The 22,898-nt window shown below is 32.5% G+C and overlaps 1 pseudogene; it reads right to left on the bottom strand.

Annotated features, from left to right (window-relative positions):
* LOC107653228 (beta-catenin-like protein 1) overlaps window positions 1–22,898 on the bottom strand; it is a 52,887-nt pseudogene that overhangs the window by 16,886 nt on the left and 13,103 nt on the right.

The following is a 22,898-nucleotide window of genomic DNA, read 5'->3' as shown; positions in this document are numbered from 1 at the left end:
AGCAGATATAGTTTTTGATATTTTTTTACTAGTGGGTGCAGGACACTATAGTTAATTTGTGTAAAGTGAGGATAGCAAAATAAAGTAAACTGTGACAAATCATACCCAAAAATTCTTTATACAGTGGACTACCAGTAAAACTGAAACAAATTTGGGACCAAAAATTATTCAGACCGGGTCTGGGAAAAACATTGAAGTTGAGGTTTGCATGAAGCTGGGTGACAGCATGCCCAGGAGACTACAAGCTGTCATTAAGGCTAAGGGCTGCCCGACTAAGTATTGATAGTTGTGTAAATACATACCCTTTTGGTTTCTGTACCCAATATTTAAAAATTTTACAAATGCAATAAAAATATTGGTATCGGTACTCGATATCGGCAAGTACCAAAAATAAAAGTATCGGTATCGGGCGAGTACTGGAAAAAGTGGTATCGGTGCATCCCTACTTGTTACTAATGCAATATAATGCAAATGCCTAATTAAACTGAAACATTTTAAGGATAAATAACCGGCAGGTAAATATCACAGACAATTATGCTATAATTGAGAGAAGCAGAAATCGTGAACACGATTAAAGTACGATTTATCAGGATGATTTGCATCGGGCCCTGATCAACCTCGTGATATAATCTTAGATTTTTACTGCATTTTAATGATCTTGTTTAGGGTAGAAAAAAAATCAAGATACACTACCGTTCAAAAGATTTCTATGTAAAAAAAAAATTGTTCTTTTGAACTTTCTATTCATCTGTAAATCCTGAAAAATAAAATGTATCACGGTGTCCACAAAAATACAAAAATAGAAATGTTTCTTGAGCAGCAAATCAGCATATTAGAATGATTTCTGAAGATCATGTGACACTGAAGACTGGAGTAATGATGCTGAAAATACAGCTGCGCATCACAGAAATAAATTACAGTTTAACATATATTCACATAGAAAACAGTTACTTTAAATTGTAATGATATTTCACAATTTTACTGTATTTTCATCAAATAAATGCAGTCTTGGTGAGCAGAAGAGACTTTTCAAAAACATTGTACCAACCTCAAACTTTTGAAAAGCATTTTATATCCAATATGTTTAGAAGGCTTAAAACTAGATGATATTATTCACCCAGCCCAAGCTGAAACATCCCTGAAAACCATCTTGAACACACACACACACTAGAATGGATGAGACATGAGCCGCAGGAGTCCACATCAGTGCCCAGATCACATCCTCAACATACACACGCCAATATCCCCTGGCACACACACACACAGTATAATCACACACATGCGCACACACACGAAGCACAGTCTACCCTACAAACACAACACACACTCAGGGATTTTAGCTAATGAAATACAGTTACACAATGTGGAATAACTGCTCAATCTGACAATTATCATCAATTAGCATCTGCCTTTAATCATCTCCACGTTAATTAACGCTGGCTGAGACCCCACAACTTACATAATGAGAGTTACGGCTCTAAAACCTGATTGGATGAGACAAGCTAAGAGCGGCTGTAAAAAGTTTTTAAACACACCAGTTTACAATTACATTCTCCATTAATAAACCAAGTCGCAAAACTTCAAATAAATATGACTAATACTAATCTTTTTAATAAAAACAATAACAGCAATAATAATATTAACATATTATTTTAAAATTATATGATAATAGATTTTTTTAATTAATATGCAATAACAACAACAATACTAATGTATTATTAATAATAATAATAATAATAATAGATTCTTTTTAAATTATATGCAATATTATTATATTTGAAATTCTGCAAATGTTGGCATTCACAATGTTAATAATAAATGATAATAATAGATTATTTTAAAAGTAATATGCAATAATATATTAGGAAAACTATCATATTTGGAATTATGCAAATGTTTTTATGCAAATTTTTGCATTAATGCACATGGCAATGTCTTTTTTTCCAGTGTTTTTGAATAAACTTTGGCTTAAATGTAAAGTTTCAAATGAATGCACATTTAAAGCATGTCAATATTAATACGCAGAATAATAAAACTAATATATATATATATCACATTATTTTATTTGATTTTGTTCTATTTTTAAATATTTACTTATTTTATATTTATTTATTGTGTCTATTTATTTATTATATAAATCTGCTTATTATTTTTATTATTATAATTACTATTATTAATATTACTATTAAGATGAAGAAAATAAATAAATAACATTAGTAATATAATATAACATTATACTTGTCAAGGGTCCACAAAACCATGCTGGAACATATTTGAAGCATTTGGATCAGTGTTTTAATGCCAACACGAGCTGTCTTGAGATGTAATGAGATTTTAAATGGAGCAAGAGCAACCCAACAGTGAGGTTTTGTTTGGGTGTTTGTCAAGTTGCGACTACTCAAGACTCCAGGTCCTGTAAGGGCTAATGAGAAAGTGTGTGCGAATCAGCGCTCATAGTAAAAGTCTAACAGCGTTCAGCTTTAAAGGCGAGTGGAGCGAGCGGGAAGCGTGTCGAGTGTCAGACCGTTTGAGTCTGGTAGGTCTGCTCTTATCTTCACACACAGATCTGCCCTCGCTGAGGAGATACTGCCAATCAAGCGTGAATGTGTGTGTGTGTCCGTGAATCTTACGTGCTTCTCTCCTTCAATCCTCTTGTCTGCGAGCTGAACGGCTTCCAGGTACTTAAAATGCAGCTCCATGAGTCTGTCGACCTGCAGAAGAGCGCGAACGAGGGTGAGCACATTACAAATGCACCTAAACACCACTGAAACACACCAGAGATGTGCTTTAGGACCCGAATTTGTGTTATGTGAATGATTTTCATATTTAACTGCGGCGAACAAGACGAATGGTGTCTGTGTTATTTAAAGACAAGCAGAAGCATTCATCATCCTCTTCCGAGCAATTCCTGTGACAATCTGAAGACGAACAGAAGTGAGGCATGACGCCCATATGGCCGAAATCTTTTAGCTCGAGAAACGACCAATAATGCACTGCTGCTGTCAGAGTGATGAAACAGGCCCCAGCAGGACTGTGAGGGTTATTTTAAGAGTAGTGACTGCTGAGCTATAACAGCACACATGTCTGTCCAGGTGATGTATGGAGACCCCCCACAGAGACTAAAGGAGACGTATAACACAGACAGGACACAGGAGAGAACGCCGCTGAGAGAGTTCAAACAACACCGGCATGAAACATTATTATACTGATGCACGACTGCAACCAACAAGTGTGAACAAAACTGCAAACCAACAAAACAAAGGAAATAAAAGAACAACAAATGAGCAAAAAAAAAATAGAATGAAAAGAACAAACAAGAGCAAACCAAAACTGAAAAGGAAAAGAACAAAAGACTGAAAAAATTAATAAATGAATGAATAAAATAAACTGAACAAACAAAAGGACAAAAGAAGAAATAAAAAGAATGAACAAGAAAAACAACCAACAAGAGCAAACAAAACTGGAGGAAATAGAGAACAACAAATGAAAGAACAAAAGAATAAATGAAAATGAGTGAACAAACCAAAAATCTAAAAAAAAAGACATTAACAATAGACTGAAAAAATTAATTAATTAGTTAAGTAATTATTTAATAAACTAAAGGACAACGGAAGAAATAGAAAGAGATAACCAACGAAAGCAAACAAAACAAAATGTCAGTAAATAAAGAACAAAAAATGAAAGAAGCAAAAGAAAGAATAAAAAGGGGTAAACAAATCAAAAGAGAAACAAATGATAGACTAAAGGAATTAATGAAATAAAACATTTAAAAAAAACAAACAAACAACAGAATATATAAAAATGGGTGAACAAGCAACAAACTGAAAAAGAAATGAATAGACTAAAGAATAAAAGCATGAATGAATGAACAAATGAAGAACACCAAAAGAAAGAACAAACAAATAAATAAATGAAAATGGACAAACCAACAAATCAAGAGAGAAATAATGAATAAAATAATGAATAAAAAAAATTACGAACAAAAGGAGAAAGAACAAAAACCAACCAATAAGAGCAAACAAGACAAAATGGCAAGAAATAAAGAACAAATCAAAAAAACTAAATACGTGAAATAAATGAAAGGAAAAAAGGAAAGAGTGAACAAAAACCAAACAACAAGAGCAAACAAAATAAAGAACAGCCAATGAAAGAACAGAGAAGATGGGTGAACTCACCAAAAAAAAAAAAGAAATAAACTATAGGCTGATCTAATTATTAAAAAAACGAATAAAAAACAAATGAATGAACAAAGGAAAGAGGACTAACAAAAAGCAAAAAATAGTGAAGAAAAAGTAAACCCATGAATGAAACGTCAAACTCAAAGAAAGAATAAACGAGTGTGCACAAGAACAAATAAAAGAAATAAAGAATAAATGAAACCAATCCAGCAATAAGCAAACGAAAAACTAACATACTACTGAAAAGCAAAAAACAGAAGTATTAATGAAGAAACAAAATGAAAATACGATGATAAAAGTTTAAATTGCAGAACTTGCCAACAGTTAAAACATTTTTAAAATAGTAAAAATTTTCAATTTAAATTTCAAACCACAGTACATTTCTTTTAAAGGTTTTTGTGAAAGGCCTTCATTTTAAGTTTATAAATTGTAATTTCTATTTTATAATAACTAATAAACAAACGGCCATGTTTCATTTCTAAAATAATTTGACTTTATGCTCATCATATTAAGTCGGAAAGTAGCACAGCACGTTCTAGAAACACTCTATATTATCTTTATGGCAGCATTAAACCCATCTGCCAGCCAACTCTCCTGAAGCACTCTTCTGTCGTCACTCCACCACTTTTAGAAGCAGAAGATAATAAAGCCGTACCGTCAGCTGTCTTATTTTTACCTTCTCGCAGTCGTTCTCTGTGAACTTGCTGAGGAGACGACTTCTCTGCTGCCCTTTGAGGTTCCTCAGCATGGAGGCGATGATGGAGCACACATGCTCTGCCAGAAGAAAATAAGGCTTTAGTGTCCTGATTTAACACACTCGTGTCATCCATTCACATTACATGAAGTAAAAGCACTGAGCAATGAGTGGGAGGTGACAGCAATCTGCTCTTCTAGACTAAGAACATGAAACCAGCCGCAAACGGTGTTTTAAAGGTACATCCAACTGCTGTTTTAAAGGTAAGTTTTAAACTTTCTCTTGTAGCTGTCAGAGTGATTTTCACTCCTGATCAAAAGTGGTGAAGAAGAGACAGTAAAACTGACTCAAGAAACTGCAAAACAAAGCTGAATATGACAGTCTGAGAGTAATACAGACATTTTCACGTGGCCTTTGTGATTTCAATCTATTCTTATACTGCCTTTGAATCACTTTTTTAAGGCTTGTGGGTTTTATAAACTACTGATCAGAAGAAGGGTTGGTAAGATTTTTTTAATGATTTTGAAAGAAGTCTCTTCTGCTCACCAAGGCGGCATTTATTTGATTAAAAATACAGTAAAAACAGTAAAATTCTGAAATATTATTACAATTTAAAATAATGGATTTCTATGTGAATATATTTTAATATGTAATTTATTTCTGTGATCAAAGCTGAATTTTCAGCATCATTACTCCAGTCTTCAGTGTCACATGATCTTCAGAAATCATTCTAAGATGCTGATTTGCTGCTCAAGAAACATTTCTGATTATTATCAATGTTGAAAACAGTGCTGCTTCATATTTTTGTGGAAACCATGATGCATTTTATTTTTCAGGATTTTTAATGCATAGAAAGTTCAAAAAGACAAAAGAAATCATAACATTATACATGTCTTTACTGGCACTTTTGAACAATTTTCATCTACTGCTTTAAAAAAAAAAGTTTTATAGAAAGCATCCACAGAGCCAAAAGTTATAATTTACTTAAAGACATAAAAGGAGAAATTGCAGAAGAACTGTCGAGCGAGTCTGTGACTGTCTTAGATAACTGCTGCAAATGGAAAATACGATGCTGCACTAAAAGCTTTAATGAACGTAGAGTGAAGTGTATGAAGGTCTTCACACGCTGCTGTCGCCTATAAAAACACACTAATGAAGAAGCATTAGAGCTGAGCCAAACAAGACATCAGACGCAACCACAAATCTGATTTGACGGCTTCTTTCCCTTCAAGCGGGAATGTACAGTAAGAATGAGTCAATCATACAGGGACTGTAAAAGAACAAACCGACTTCTTATTAAAGGAATAGTTCACCCAAAAATTAAAATTTGCTCCAAATGTTCTCACCCTCAGGTCATCCAAGAAGTATTTGAGTTTGTTTCTTCATCAGATTTGGAGAAATGTAGCATTGCATCAGTGTCTCAGCAATGGATGCTCTGCAGTGAATGGGTGCCGTCAGAATGAGAGTCCAAACAGCTGATAAAAACATCACAATAATCCACAGCACTCCAGTCCATCAGTTAATGTCTTGAGAAGCCAAAAGATGCGTGTTTGTAAGAAACAAATCCATCATTAAGATGTTTTAATGTTAAAACTTTGCTTCTGGACAAAATATGAGTCCATAATCCATAATAACGCTTCCTCCAGTGAAAAAGTCCATCTCCTGTTGTCTCTCACATCAAAATCCACCCACATATTTGTTTAGAGATGTTTCAGACTGTTTTCGCTCATAAACAGTGTTTGATCGTCAGACGAGACGATGTTTTCACTGGAAAAAGCTATATTATGGATTATGTTCTCGTATTTTAATCAGAAGCAGCGGTTTGAAGTTAAAAACGTCTTGATGATGGATTTTTTTCTTACAAACACGCAGCTTTTGGCGCTGTTTTGACTCTCATTCTGACGGCACCCATTCACTGCAGAGCATCCATTGCTGAGACACTGATGCAATGCTACATTTCTCCAAATCTGATGAAGAAACAAACTCATCCTAATCTTGGATGGCCTGAGGGCGAGTCAATTTTCAACAAAATGTTATTTTTGGCTGAACTATTCGTTTAACGCTAATGCACTTCTAGTTTGATCTTCACTTATTGTAGCGACACACCACTGGATGAGTGTTTGATGATGGTTATACTGTACCAAACAACATTTGACGTCTTCTAAAACATTACGTCCATTAGAGTTATTCTTCATCAGGTTAAAAATCAATATTTAAAAGCTATCTCGCACAAGCACTCAAAACCCATAATCAGGCGGCCTTGATAAAACAATTTAATTTGGCCTTGGCCTTCGCCGCCGCTGAATACAAATGAGTTTAAACATCAGTCCGCATGCATCTCTTAACCAACACATTACGCATTCTAATGCTGCGGGTAAACGGAGGAGACACATTAATCAACAGACGCGAGAGAGGAAGCACTCGGTCAGCACTGCGATGTCGCGGGTCTTCAAGGAGACTCTGGGGAGCGTGGCCACCAGGAGCGAGGGAGGAAAAAGTGAACGTTATTAGCGGCAGAATAAAGTGTCTGGGGTGAGGGATACAGCCACAGGGAGCGGATGAGAGGAGAGAGGTGCAGGCCAGAGGTCTGAGATAAGTGCGTTATCTCACAGCTCTGCCGCGGGAAAGCTTTTGTCATCATTACACACATGAAACAGGACTCGGCTACCCAGCTACATCACTCCGGGTCGCCGTGGCAACAGGGAGAAAGGCCATTGGCTGGCGAGTCGTGAATGCGGTGGGATGTCCAGTAGGGGGCGGTACTTTGTGGGACGAACACAAATGAGCAATATAAACAGTTCACGAAAGGCCGTTAGCTGTTAGCCTGCTACCCAAAGGCTAAATGAAAATACAAAGAATGGGGAAAAGTTTAATTTGACCATTTTAGCTTCAGTAATATAATGTGATGTGTAATTTGAGAGTCAACGTTTTCACAATTAAAAATAAATACACTGTAAAGTGATTTTCTATCATTTGTAATAAGGCATTTTTAATGAGTACCCATTTTAAAAATTATATATAATATATAATTAAATTTAAATGAAAAAAAGAAAATTAATTTAAGACAATATTAATTTCTAAATTATAATTAACAACAATGCATTATACGCATATGCAAATAATAATAAAAAAAATTTGTATACAATTATTTTAAAAACAAATTATACATAAAATAGCACTAATTTAAAAAATCTAGAAACTATAATATATATTAATAAATAAACTAATTAAAAATGTATTTATAAATTATATATACAATTAAGGAAATATTATATCATAATGTATAAATTATAATTAATACAAATACATCAAACATATGCAAATAATTAAACAAAATTAATTAATAAAAATAAGTTATTTAGAATTAAAATAAAGTATATATATTTTTGGAAATATAATTGGAAAAATATGTATAATTGAAAATATACATGCAATTAATAAAACAATGCATATATGATTAATAAATAAAAATTAATTACTTTTTTAAAAAATGACAAATTGATTTCTGAATTATATTTAATAAAGAAAATATTATTTATCAAAATTCATTAGACACATATGCAAATAATTAATAAAGAATTAATACATTGTCGAAAAAATATCAATGCCATCATTTTTGATTTGTAAAGCTCTTCATACAAAGCTATCATATGCCTTCAGCAGACATGACAAGTACTGCAAAATAGAACTGCTTTTACTGTGCTTTAAAATTGTTTTTGTCCTTTTTAGAGCTTGACAAACTCAATACTCGCTCACAGAAAAAAAAGAAAGTCAGCAACATGAGGGTTTTTTGAGTTTTTGGGCGAACAATGCATTTAAGAGCTTGCCTGAGATTTCAAAACTGCTCTCAAAGACCCAGCAGAAAATATTCCTCACGTATTTACATTTGCACGCTTTGAGAAATACCACATGAAGAGATACATGATCCAAAACTCTTATATGTGACTACATTATATGCATGTTTCTCCACGAAAGCATCTTCTGCATAGAGAGACAAGACAAAGGTGTTTTGTTACAGTTCAAGAAAATCCCTGGAAACAAAGCGGATTATCACATTATCATGGTACAAATCTGCAGCAAAAGAACTGCTAATTTTCAATAATGAATCCATTAGAGAAACCTTTGAGGATGGCGTAACAATGATCCGATTCCAAGTTTCATTTCAAACGGGAGAATTAACAGAGCTCTGGAGATCAGTGCAATTACACCGACGCTTTTGATCCAATTTAGCACAGCGATTCAAGCACTTCCCGCAATTATTACGTGTCCGGTAGAGATTAAAAAGCAGTTAAAAGACAATCAATAGAAATAAATGAAGTGCTGCTGCTCCCCTTCGCTATCAGTTCGGTTCAGATTTGGCCAATTTTGAGTCACTGTCGAGACGTCGAAGCAAATGGGTTTGTCTCAAATGTTGTCTTACATCTCTCCAAAGAATGATTATTCTCTAACGGGAGACATTTGGACAAACCACTCGAGTTATTTAATCTAAAAGGGCTCACAAACAGAACGACAGCCACTTGACCGGTTTTTAGATGCAGGAGTCAGAATCAGGGTTATTATAGTTAAATTTAAAAAAATAAATAAATAAAATTGCTTGAAATAAAATAAACATTATCTGAGAAAAAAATAAAATGTATAAAACCTATAAAAAGTTTAATAATTTAATTTAACTTCATTTACTAAAATAACTAAAACTGAAATACATTAATGACAAACTATACAGACAATAAAAAAGACAAAAACACAACTAAAATTAAAATTAAAACTGAAAAAAAAAAATAAAACAATTCAAAATAATAATAAACTATAATGGTATCTCAATCATACTAAAAATAATTGAATTATCCACAAAAAATAAAAAATAAAAATGCATTGCTTGAAACAAAATAAATGTTAATGGAAATAAAAAATGAAATAATTTAATTTAAAAAACTAATTATTTCAGCAAGTTGGCAAGGCAACATTTAACTTGATGCACTAAAAAAAACAAACTGAAATAAATAAAAAAAACTGAAAATGACAAACACACATAACAAAACTACCAAAACTTTAACTAAAATTAAAATGAAAATGGAAAATATAAATATAAAAATATAAAAAATTAAATATAAATATAAAAAATTAAGTTTGAAAACATTTCCTTTGCTTGAAATAAAACAAACATTAACTGAAATCATTTACGAAAAAAGCTGCCACTTATTTTATTTCAGTTATTCATTTAGAAAGAAGAAAGTCATATACACCTAGGATGCATCGGGGGTGAGTAAAACACAGCCTAATTTTTATTTTTGGGTGAACTAACCCTTTAAGTAACTAATAAAGTGTATTTACACTAATAAAATATACTAATAAAAATTATAAAAACTCAACATAATTACTAAAATTTTAACCAAAAAATGAAAATGGAAAATATAAAAAATAAAAACTAGTTAAAAATATTGCTAAATGCTAGTGTTTCAGTGATATAAAAATAACTAGTCGGAATTATCCACTAAAACTAAACTATTTATAACAAAAACTTTGTTGCTTGAAATAAAATTTAGCTGAAAATAACATGTAAAAAAACCCATACTTTTTTCAGCTACATTTCTCATTTTTAATTAAAACTGAAATAAAATGCAATGCAAACTCTATAGATAAATTGAAAAAATATATATTTTTTTTTTTTAATATAAAAAAACAAAACTACTAAAACTTGAACCAAAACGAAAATGGAAAATAAAATAAGAAATAATAATTCAAAATAATTATATATATATATATATATATATATACGTCAGATGATGATAGATAGATAGATAGATACAAATAATCAGATGATAGAAAGAAAGAAAGAAAGAAAGAAAGAAAGAAAAAGAAAGTCTTATAAAATTGACATAAAATTGCTAACTGTTTAACTGAAATTAAAATGAAAACTGAAAATATTTTTAAAAAACTAATTCAAAATATGAATAAAAACATTTGCTTGAAAAACATTAACTGAAATAAAACAAATTATTTCAGTTAGTCACCAATTCAAAAGTTTTCATTTTCATTTAGTTTAACTTGATTTATGAAAATTATGAAGATTAAACTTAAATAAAAATTAATAAAAACCATAGAGACATTTTAAAGAAAAAAAACTAATATAAAATTGCAAACAACAAATTACTCAAATTAAAATGAGAATACAAAATACAAAAATAAAAACTTGTTATTAATAAAAACTATGTCAGTGATACTAAAATAACTACTGAGAACTATCCACTAAAAATTAAACTATTAAAAAAATTTTTGCTTAAACTTTAACTGAAATAAAATATTTAAAAATAAAATTACTTTTTTCAGCTAGTAGTCAATGCAACATTTCTAATTTTCATTTACTTTAATGTGACGTACCAAAATAAAAACTTTGACAAAAATTACAGGGGAAAAAAATAAATAAATAAATAAAAACACCCAATTACTAAAACTTAAATCAAAATTAAAATGGAAATGGAAAAATAAATGTTAATTAAAAACTATAATAATATGATACTAAAATTACACTAGTCAGAATTAGTTGGCCCTCTTTTAGTCTCATCTTAATTTTGTTGTATCCTGAGGATATTCATCTTCACCGGCCCGAGGCGTCAGACAGAACCCGGAGCGACACTGCTGTGACCCTCATCCCTGCGGCAGGACCAAACCCCAAACTGAAAAACTTCAGAGTGCTTCCCTGAGTCTCAGCGACACACACACGCACACACACACTCTGAAGAAATCGGCCTTTTAAATTGGCTGATGAGTTCAAAGTTCACGGCGACCGTGAGACGGACGTTCAGCGTGTCACGACTCCGAGAAAACTTATTTCACTCCCGCCGGCGCTAACACATCATTAGCTAAAACACATCCAGATAATTTCTCAATTCTTCCGCTCTCCAGCTCAACAACATGCAATTATTCTGCCGAAGCGGCTCTTGTTAAGTGAAAGCGGCCGAAGCTCTTGTCAAGCGCTTGTGCTCGAGCTGAAGATTAACCTCGTCGCTTCTCTTTGTGCCTGTCAGGATTGTTTACCTGCTGACGGTCCTTTCAGTTCCCTGTACAAAAGGAGGACGCCGTTCATTTGTTTGGTGATTAGCACTGCAGAAGTTTAGCTTAAGTTTGTACTTTTTATGTTGTTCTTCCCAGTTCTTTTAAACTATTATCCGTCAATAAAAGACTTGCACACAATGCAATGCGGCAGAAGACATTATTTCTCCTTGCTAAATCTTTCTAGTCTGTTTGCAAACGGAAAGCGCACTTTCTAATCAGCTAATTACGAATGCTAATGCGAGCGCGTGGTGGAGTCGAGTACATTTCAGAGGGGTTTTATGGGGATCAGTCTGAACTTCCTCGATCGGCCGTAAGAGCTTAGCCGTTTAATTACTCTAACTCTCAGTCATCAAAGCTGGTAATTAATTAACCACTGCATCTTCATAAACACCTTTTGTTGTCAAGAATTAATATGCTAATCTCACACCAACCATATTTTGCATGACAACGTCATAACAGCACGCGTTTCCCAAGACGACAAACAAACCAATTTCCAAAAATAAAACGTGCACAAGTGTTTTTATTTTCAAGGATAAACGGTCACTTTTGAGGACACATTTGCTAAACCGGGACATGCAAACATATTTTTACACATCTGCAGATTTAATAATTAAATTTGATGAGTTTTTAGATCTATATATGTATAGTAAACAGGAATAAATTCTATTTTAAAGTATATTAAAATAGAAATAGTTATTTTAAATTGTAATAATATTTCACAGTATTACTGATTTTAATGTATTTTTGATCAAATAAACGCAGCCTTGATGAGCAGAAGATACTTCTTTCAAACACATTAAAAAATCTTACTGTTCCCAAACATTTGAACAGTAGTGTTTGTTTATCTATTTATTTATTTATGGAAAATGTGCTTAATTGTCATGCAAAAAGAGTTAACTGGTCCTAAAAATATGGTTCATTTTCATCACAAAACAACATGCAATATATATATTTTTTTTATTAAATAAATGTAGCTAATAATTTTAAAAAGAGAGATGCAATGATATTTTTGCAATGATAGTTTTTAGATCATATTTCATATTTTTTATCATATTTATTTACAAAAAAAATTACCGTTTTGAATGACAATTAAGCATTGCATTGGCAAATAAACTAATGAATTAAAATTAATATAATAAATTATTTTTTTTTAAATTACATACTTAGAACAATATACTTATGGCCTAATTTATATTATATAAGCGTTAATAAAGTGAAGTGCTTCACTAATTTTAACAATTAGTGTTTAATCCTCCTCTTTTGTAAGTCGCTTTGGATAAAATAATCTGCTGAATGCATAAATGTAAACGCAAAGAGATCTGGGGACTTAAGATGCAATTTTATAATGTGCCAGTAAGTCCTAATATTGCAGTATCAGATGACAAAACTCTACATACTTTCAAAAAAAAAAAAAAAGTAAAAAATGCATTGTTTGCATTCAAATGAAATATGCCATCGATCCTAAATAAGGTCCATTTCAGCTTGATTTCAGACAGGCCTCTTTCCACACTGTCCAAATGTATCCAACACATTTATATTTGTCAAACTCTAGTGTGCAAGCGCATGAAATTACAGCAGAAGTGAGATCCTCTCTCTCTCTCTCTCTGGATGTCTCATTGCAGGTCTCTAAACACATTTCATTACACCAAACACACAAAATAATGTTCTTTTTAGCAGCATCATATGACCCCTTTAAGAATAGTGTGAGGAGCTTATTTGTATCGCTGTGGCAAAACAATAAGAGCAGCAGCCGCAGAGTTTTACTCCCCACGGAATAAACCGCCGGCTGAACTTTAAATAACAGCCCAGAAAAAGATATTACTGTGAACTCGCCGTCATATTACAAACACCTGTGTGTGTGTTCGCTGCTAATTGAGCAACTCTGCCAAACTAAATCCATTTTAAAAAGAAAAAAAAACTAGTGAGAAATAATTCTGCACTAGAAACAAAATAGAGCTACAACAGAGAAAGAGGGAAAAAGCTGTAGCAAGTGAAAATAGTGCATCTGAACATTACAAACCTTCGTGCTCCTTGTCCGATATCCCCACTTTCTTCATCTTCTTGGGCGTCTTCATGAACAGAGGGAATATGGTCCGCAGGCCCAGGATGTCCACAAACTTGTAACAATTATCCCACCCCTCTGGACCGATCATCCCGTAATCCAGGACCTTCAGAGCGCTGACTCGAGACATCTTCTCCCTGAACAGACATATAATAATAAATATATCGTTGCAGTGTTTCCTACAGACTTGCACTCTATGTGTGGCGGCACTTCCCCTGGGGAAAATATATATGTAATGTAAATATAAAACAGAAGACGGGCTTATTGAAAGTGCAAATTCACTCTCTGCCAGCAGGAGGCGCTTTAAGAGCAGCAGAAACAGTGATTTCCCCGGTAACGGCTGTAATCAAAGCAGCGCTGCTGCTCATGAACGCTACTTTATCAGGAAGATGAAAAGAAAATGACATCAAAACTTTTCTGAAGACAATCGGTTCCCTTCAAAAATTATACATTCATATAAAAACACCCTTGCCACGTTTTGATTTTGAAGCATGCAGTTGTCACAAAGCAAGGCCAGACACAACAGGTAAGTGCAAAACAGTATGGTTTATTGACTGGGTAAGTGGATGACTGGAATAGGTGAGTTAAAGGCAGGTGAATGTCAACACAGTGAATGGTTCCAGGGTGCTTATCTGAGTTCTGATGGAGAGGATTGTATGCCGGTTACGTTGGAGATCGCGGAGCCGTTTCCAAGGAGTCGTTGGAGGATCGTGGGAGGAACAGCAGGTAATTTGTTCTAGGAGAATTTGGCAGAGAGAGTCCAGAGTAGTTCGTAGGAGTGAACGGTAGACCGGACAGTGAGTGACTGTGCTGTGTGTGTATTTGTAGTGTGGCTTGATTGGTGACAGCAGGTGCGGGTGATCAGAACTCAGGTGACTGTGATCGGGTAATTATCCTGGATGGTGACTGAAGTGATTGTGATGAATCCCTGACAGCAGTGCTCATGTTTATTCAATGAAGTCAAAGCCTTTTGGAAAATATTTGTGGTGGTCAGTGTTGATATTGTGGTGGGCCACATATCAACACTGTATATAATACATATATAAACAGCATATATATATATATATATATATATATATGTATGTATGTATGTGTATAGAAATTTTTACACATCACAGGCTATATTCATGACAAATTCAAGAATAATAAAGTTTAAAACATTTAAAATACTTAAAAAAATACTTCAATAAATTGTACAAAATTGTAACAATATTATGTTTTACAAACAAAATAAATAAATAGATAAAAATAACAATTATATACAATCTTTTACATTTATTTTTGCGAAAAATTCTAATATTTTTTACAAGATAAATGTTTTTAAAAATGTACATTAATGCACTTTAGGTACAACATTTTCATGTCTCAAAATAATAAAGTAATATTTTATTATTACATATAACAAAATAATATAACAATTATATTATATTGCAACATTAGCAAATACACTAATAAAATAACAATTATATTATATTCCATACATTTGCAAATAAACTATTAAAATAAATTAACAGAATTTCATTATACAATAATATATGGCACATAAAATATAGAGTACAATATATAATAATATAATATTACTATTACATATAACAAAATAATAATACAAATTATTTTGCATACATTTACTAAAAATAATAGAGTAATTTTAATTCATATAATAAAACTATGATCGCTAATTTTACTAATAAACAAATAGTCTAAACCTAACAACTGTTTTTTAATTAACCGTTCAAAATTCAAAATCGATTTTTGAATTTTACAATTTTTTTCTGTATTTATTATGAATTTTCTTTTTAAAAATTATTTCTCTGCAAAGTACTTTGAATTACCACTATGCATGAAATGTTATATAAATAAACCTGCCTTGACTAAAATCGGACTTGAGAGCGAAAGACCTTGGACTTCAAGAAACACGAGCAGAATTAATTTCTATACATGTTTTAGAAAAAGAAAACTGATGTTAATTCACAAAGCCTTTGTCTCTTTTTCTCAACAGTCCACTTTCATTTTATACATTCATGGGTTGTTCTAAAGTCTCCAGATGTATATAAAACAAAAAACTGGGTCCCACTTTATATTAAGTGGCCTTAGCTACTATGTACTTGCATCAATTTAAATAAATTAATTACAGATGTAATTACATATAGGTATTTAAAAACAATATAAGTACAATGTAAAAACATGTATGTACAAAATAAGTGCATTGTACCAAATGATTAATTTAAATGTAAGCACATAGTAGTTAAGGCCACTTAATATAAAGTGGGACAAAAAACTGATCTAAACAGCATGTTTGAGTCTGAAACGGCTGCACGGGAGAGGACTGTACAGATGGAAGCTGACTATCATGGCCTCGCTCAAGGGAAATGTAGCTGTCTGTCATACTGGCACTTCCTTCATCCGCCAATGACAAACAACAGTTTATCCTCGCAGCGGGAAAATATTTCACATGTCAAAGAAGAGACGCAGAGAAAATGCAGTGGTGGAGAGAGAGAAAGGAGGGGCAAAAAATTTAAATGAAATAAACAAAATACAATTAAAAATTGTATTTTATTTTATTTTTATTTTTTGGCCTTTCCTCTCTCTCCTACACTGCATTTTCTCTGCGTCTCTTCTTTGACATGTGAAATATTTTCCCGCCGCGTAGATATGTATATATATGTAAATGTGTGTGTGTGTGTGTGTGTGTGTGTGTGTGTGTGTGTATGTATATGTATATATATATATATATATATATATAAACATAAAATAAAAATAACATTTAAAAGTAGTACTTAATAGTGAAAATCAATAACTAAGGGGCCGTTTACACAACAACATTTTCAGCCAAACGCGAGAAACTTTTTATGCCTTTCAAATATAAGTACAATGTAAAAAGGTGTATGTACAAAATAAGTGCATTGTACCAAATGATTAATTTAAATGTAAGCACATAGTAGTTAAGGCCACTTAATATAAAGTGGGACAAAAAACTGATCTAAACAGCATGTTTGAGTCTGAAACGGCTGCACGGGAGAGGACTGTACAGATGGAAGCTGACTATCATGGCCTCGCTCAAGGGAAATGTAGCTGTCTGTCATACTGGCACTTCCTTCATCCGCCAATGACAAACAACAGTTTATCCTCGCAGCGGGAAAATATTTCACATGTCAAAGAAGAGACGCAGAGAAAATGCAGTGGTGGAGAGAGAGAAAGGAGGGGCAAAAAATTTAAATGAAATAAACAAAATACAATTAAAAATTGTATTTTATTTTATTTTTATTTTTTGGCCTTTCCTCTCTCTCCTACACTGAGTCATGCGCGTGCGCAGTACGTGTTAGGTATGTAGACATGTGCAGTACGTGTCGATTTAAAGGCAAGCGCGAACAAACATACACAACAATGGCGGAGTACATGGTACTGTTGTTGCTGCTCAAGAGTTTGCTAACGCTTCTTCAGCAAAGTGTGGATTTACTTCACCAATATTACAACCAACAGTGGAGACGCATCATATACACACGGCAACAGGTACTGTTTACTAACAAGGTGACAGTGCCAACTATTGGCCTGGCATACGTAATACAGCGTTTTTGGCCATTTTCACAGATATGTATAAACGCGAAACGTTTTGAAAACGTTGTCGTGTATACGTGAAAATTTTAAAAGACGCAAGGGAAAAACTTTTCTGCTTTTGACTACATCGTTGTCGTGTAAACGTAGCCTTAGGGAACATAAACTGTAGCTGTCAATCAGAGACAGACCTGAGCATGAGGTTCATGAGCTGAAGCCCCTCCCCCCTGAGGAAACGATCACGATTGGCTGGAAGCATGAGACAGGAACAGAGGGCGTCAAACAGATTCTCCATCATTTCCTGTTCCTCCGCCGTGGTTGGATTATGACGCTTAAACACCTGCAAGGAGAACATTAATAGGACAAAAATTAAAAATGCCAAAAATGTAAATAAACAAATAATAAAGCCTTCTATGAAGATTTTATGAGCACATTGTGCTTGTCATCAAAATCAAGTATTATCAGTAACCTCATAAAAATGTTAATGAATACAATTAAAAACTTTAATGAATAACAAAAAAGAAAAAGGAAACATGTAATTTTGAATTGAGGGAAGGAAGGAAGCAAGGAAGGTAGGTAGATAGAACGATAGATAGATAGAACGATAGATAGAACGATAGACAGATAGATAGATAGATAGATAGATAGATAGATAGATAGATAGATAGATAGATAGATGGATAGATAGAACGATAGATAGATAGATAGATAGATCGATAGAACGATAGATGGATAGATAGAACGATAGATAGATCGATAGATAGATAGATAGATAGATAGATAGATAGAACGATAGATAGATAGATAGATAGATAGAACGATAGAACGATAGATAGATAGATAGATAGATAGAACGATAGAACGATAGATAGATAGATAGATAGATAGAACGATAGAACGATAGATAGATAGATAGATAGATAGAACGATAGAACGATAGATAGATAGATAGATAGATAGAACGATAGAACGATAGATAGATAGATAGATAGATAGAACGATAGAACGATAGATAGATAGATAGATAGATAGAACGATAGAACGATAGATAGATAGATAGATAGATAGAACGATAGAACGATAGATAGATAGATAGATAGATAGAACGATAGAACGATAGATAGATAGATAGATAGATAGAACGATAGAACGATAGATAGATAGATAGATAGATAGAACGATAGAACGATAGATAGATAGATAGATAGATAGAACGATAGAACGATAGATAGATAGATAGATAGATAGAACGATAGAACGATAGATAGATAGATAGATAGATAGAACGATAGAACGATAGATAGATAGATAGATAGATAGAACGATAGAACGATAGATAGATAGATAGATAGATAGAACGATAGAACGATAGATAGATAGATAGATAGATAGAACGATAGAACGATAGATAGATAGATAGATAGATAGAACGATAGAACGATAGATAGATAGATAGATAGATAGAACGATAGAACGATAGATAGATAGATAGATAGATAGAACGATAGAACGATAGATAGATAGATAGATAGATAGAACGATAGAACGATAGATAGATAGATAGATAGATAGAACGATAGAACGATAGATAGATAGATAGATAGATAGAACGATAGAACGATAGATAGATAGATAGATAGATAGAACGATAGAACGATAGATAGATAGATAGATAGATAGAACGATAGAACGATAGATAGATAGATAGATAGATAGAACGATAGAACGATAGATAGATAGATAGATAGATAGAACGATAGAACGATAGATAGATAGATAGATAGATAGAACGATAGAACGATAGATAGATAGATAGATAGATAGAACGATAGAACGATAGATAGATAGATAGATAGATAGAACGATAGAACGATAGATAGATAGATAGATAGATAGAACGATAGAACGATAGATAGATAGATAGATAGATAGAACGATAGAACGATAGATAGATAGATAGATAGATAGAACGATAGAACGATAGATAGATAGATAGATAGATAGAACGATAGAACGATAGATAGATAGATAGATAGATAGAACGATAGAACGATAGATAGATAGATAGATAGATAGAACGATAGAACGATAGATAGATAGATAGATAGATAGAACGATAGAACGATAGATAGATAGATAGATAGATAGAACGATAGAACGATAGATAGATAGATAGATAGATAGAACGATAGAACGATAGATAGATAGATAGATAGATAGAACGATAGAACGATAGATAGATAGATAGATAGATAGAACGATAGAACGATAGATAGATAGATAGATAGATAGAACGATAGAACGATAGATAGATAGATAGATAGATAGAACGATAGAACGATAGATAGATAGATAGATAGATAGAACGATAGAACGATAGATAGATAGATAGATAGATAGAACGATAGAACGATAGATAGATAGATAGATAGATAGAACGATAGAACGATAGATAGATAGATAGATAGATAGAACGATAGAACGATAGATAGATAGATAGATAGATAGAACGATAGAACGATAGATAGATAGATAGATAGATAGAACGATAGAACGATAGATAGATAGATAGATAGATAGAACGATAGAACGATAGATAGATAGATAGATAGATAGAACGATAGAACGATAGATAGATAGATAGATAGATAGAACGATAGAACGATAGATAGATAGATAGATAGATAGAACGATAGAACGATAGATAGATAGATAGATAGATAGAACGATAGAACGATAGATAGATAGATAGATAGATAGAACGATAGAACGATAGATAGATAGATAGATAGATAGAACGATAGAACGATAGATAGATAGATAGATAGATAGAACGATAGAACGATAGATAGATAGATAGATAGATAGAACGATAGAACGATAGATAGATAGATAGATAGATAGAACGATAGAACGATAGATAGATAGATAGATAGATAGAACGATAGAACGATAGATAGATAGATAGATAGATAGAACGATAGAACGATAGATAGATAGATAGATAGATAGAACGATAGAACGATAGATAGATAGATAGATAGATAGAACGATAGAACGATAGATAGATAGATAGATAGATAGAACGATAGAACGATAGATAGATAGATAGATAGATAGAACGATAGAACGATAGATAGATAGATAGATAGATAGAACGATAGAACGATAGATAGATAGATAGATAGATAGAACGATAGAACGATAGATAGATAGATAGATAGATAGAACGATAGAACGATAGATAGATAGATAGATAGATAGAACGATAGAACGATAGATAGATAGATAGATAGATAGAACGATAGAACGATAGATAGATAGATAGATAGATAGAACGATAGAACGATAGATAGATAGATAGATAGATAGAACGATAGAACGATAGATAGATAGATAGATAGATAGAACGATAGAACGATAGATAGATAGATAGATAGATAGAACGATAGAACGATAGATAGATAGATAGATAGATAGAACGATAGAACGATAGATAGATAGATAGATAGATAGAACGATAGAACGATAGATAGATAGATAGATAGATAGAACGATAGAACGATAGATAGATAGATAGATAGATAGAACGATAGAACGATAGATAGATAGATAGATAGATAGAACGATAGAACGATAGATAGATAGATAGATAGATAGAACGATAGAACGATAGATAGATAGATAGATAGATAGAACGATAGAACGATAGATAGATAGATAGATAGATAGAACGATAGAACGATAGATAGATAGATAGATAGATAGAACGATAGAACGATAGATAGATAGATAGATAGATAGAACGATAGAACGATAGATAGATAGATAGATAGATAGAACGATAGAACGATAGATAGATAGATAGATAGATAGAACGATAGAACGATAGATAGATAGATAGATAGATAGAACGATAGAACGATAGAACGATAGATGGATAGATAGATAGAACGATAGAACGATAGATAGAACGACAGACAGACAGAACAACAGACAGACAGACAGACAGACAGACAGACAGACAGATAGATAGATAGATAGATAGATAGATAGATAGATAGATAGATAGATATATAGATAGATGGATGGATGGATGGATGGACGGATGGACGGACGGACAGATAGACAGACAGACAGACAGACAGACAGACAGATAGATAGATAGATCTAAATAAAGAGGAAAAAATAAAGATAGATAAAAATAAATCTTATTTGGTCAGGTGAAAAAAGAACAATACCCTCTCTTTATTTTATTACACAGATTTGCATGTAAATTATTTGCAAATAAAGAATTAAAGTTTGCCTGTTCATGTTGTGCAACATGCAAACATCATCAAAGGGAGTTAAAACGATTGTGAGATGAGAAAACAGCAGCGTGGAGCACGAAGAACGAATGCTCTGGGTCCTGATGATCTCTAAAGAGTCTCAGACTGTGATTTCAGACAACAGCTGATTTAGAGAGAAACAGAGAGAGAGAGTCTTACTGAAAGCTGCTGCGGTAGTACATCAATACCGTCCATTTCTCCCAACACCTCCCGTGTTTCTGAGAGAGAGACAGATAGTAGTGGGAGGGAAGATATCAGTGAGAGAGACAGACATGAAGAGAAAAGATGATGAATGTTAGTTCAGTGTGCTAATAAAGCCTGGAGAGAGAGAGAGAGATGTGCATGTGATAAAGCTCAGAAGACCAAAACAACACACAATCAGCAGCCTTACTGAGCTATATGTGCTGTATTAATAAAGTCATATATCACAGCATGAGTAACACAGGGCCCTGGGAAATCTGTTTTGATTTTGCCCAAATTACATGTATTCTGGGGTTTTTTTCTGGACTTCATTTTAATAAAATTTAAATAATCAAAAAGCATGTTTAATCAGTTAACGTTATTATTTTTTATTGCCATACCAGCATCTATGGCTATTTTCATGGTAAGATCACTGTATTTTAAAACAAACAAAAAGTAGTAACGCAGTAGTAATGAAAAACAACACTTCACAAACAAATCACATCTATATAACAAACATTACATAACATTTTATAATTTCAATATTTGATTAAAAAAAATTACGATTATTCAGTTGAACTCATAAAACAATTCAGTTTATTACAGTTTTAACAATAATAGGGCCTTATGAAATTTAGTTTTATCTTTTATCAAATTCATTATCATCAAAATTGTTAGTAATCAAATGAATGTATAAAACTTTTATAATTTAATTACTCTTTTAAAATCTAATTAAATTAAAATATAACAATTCCTTTTATTTTTTTGGCAAACGAAGTGCTGCACAATAGGGTTTTACTGTTTAGATTAAAATATGGAAAATAAATGTGATATTCCTTAAAAAATAATGT

The sequence above is a fragment of the Sinocyclocheilus anshuiensis genome, unplaced genomic scaffold, assembly GCF_001515605.1.
Source record: "Sinocyclocheilus anshuiensis isolate Anshui unplaced genomic scaffold, SAMN03320099.WGS_v1.1 scaffold143, whole genome shotgun sequence".
Classification (NCBI taxonomy): Eukaryota; Metazoa; Chordata; class Actinopteri; order Cypriniformes; family Cyprinidae; genus Sinocyclocheilus; species Sinocyclocheilus anshuiensis.
This window is presented reverse-complemented; position numbering and strand designations above follow the sequence as displayed.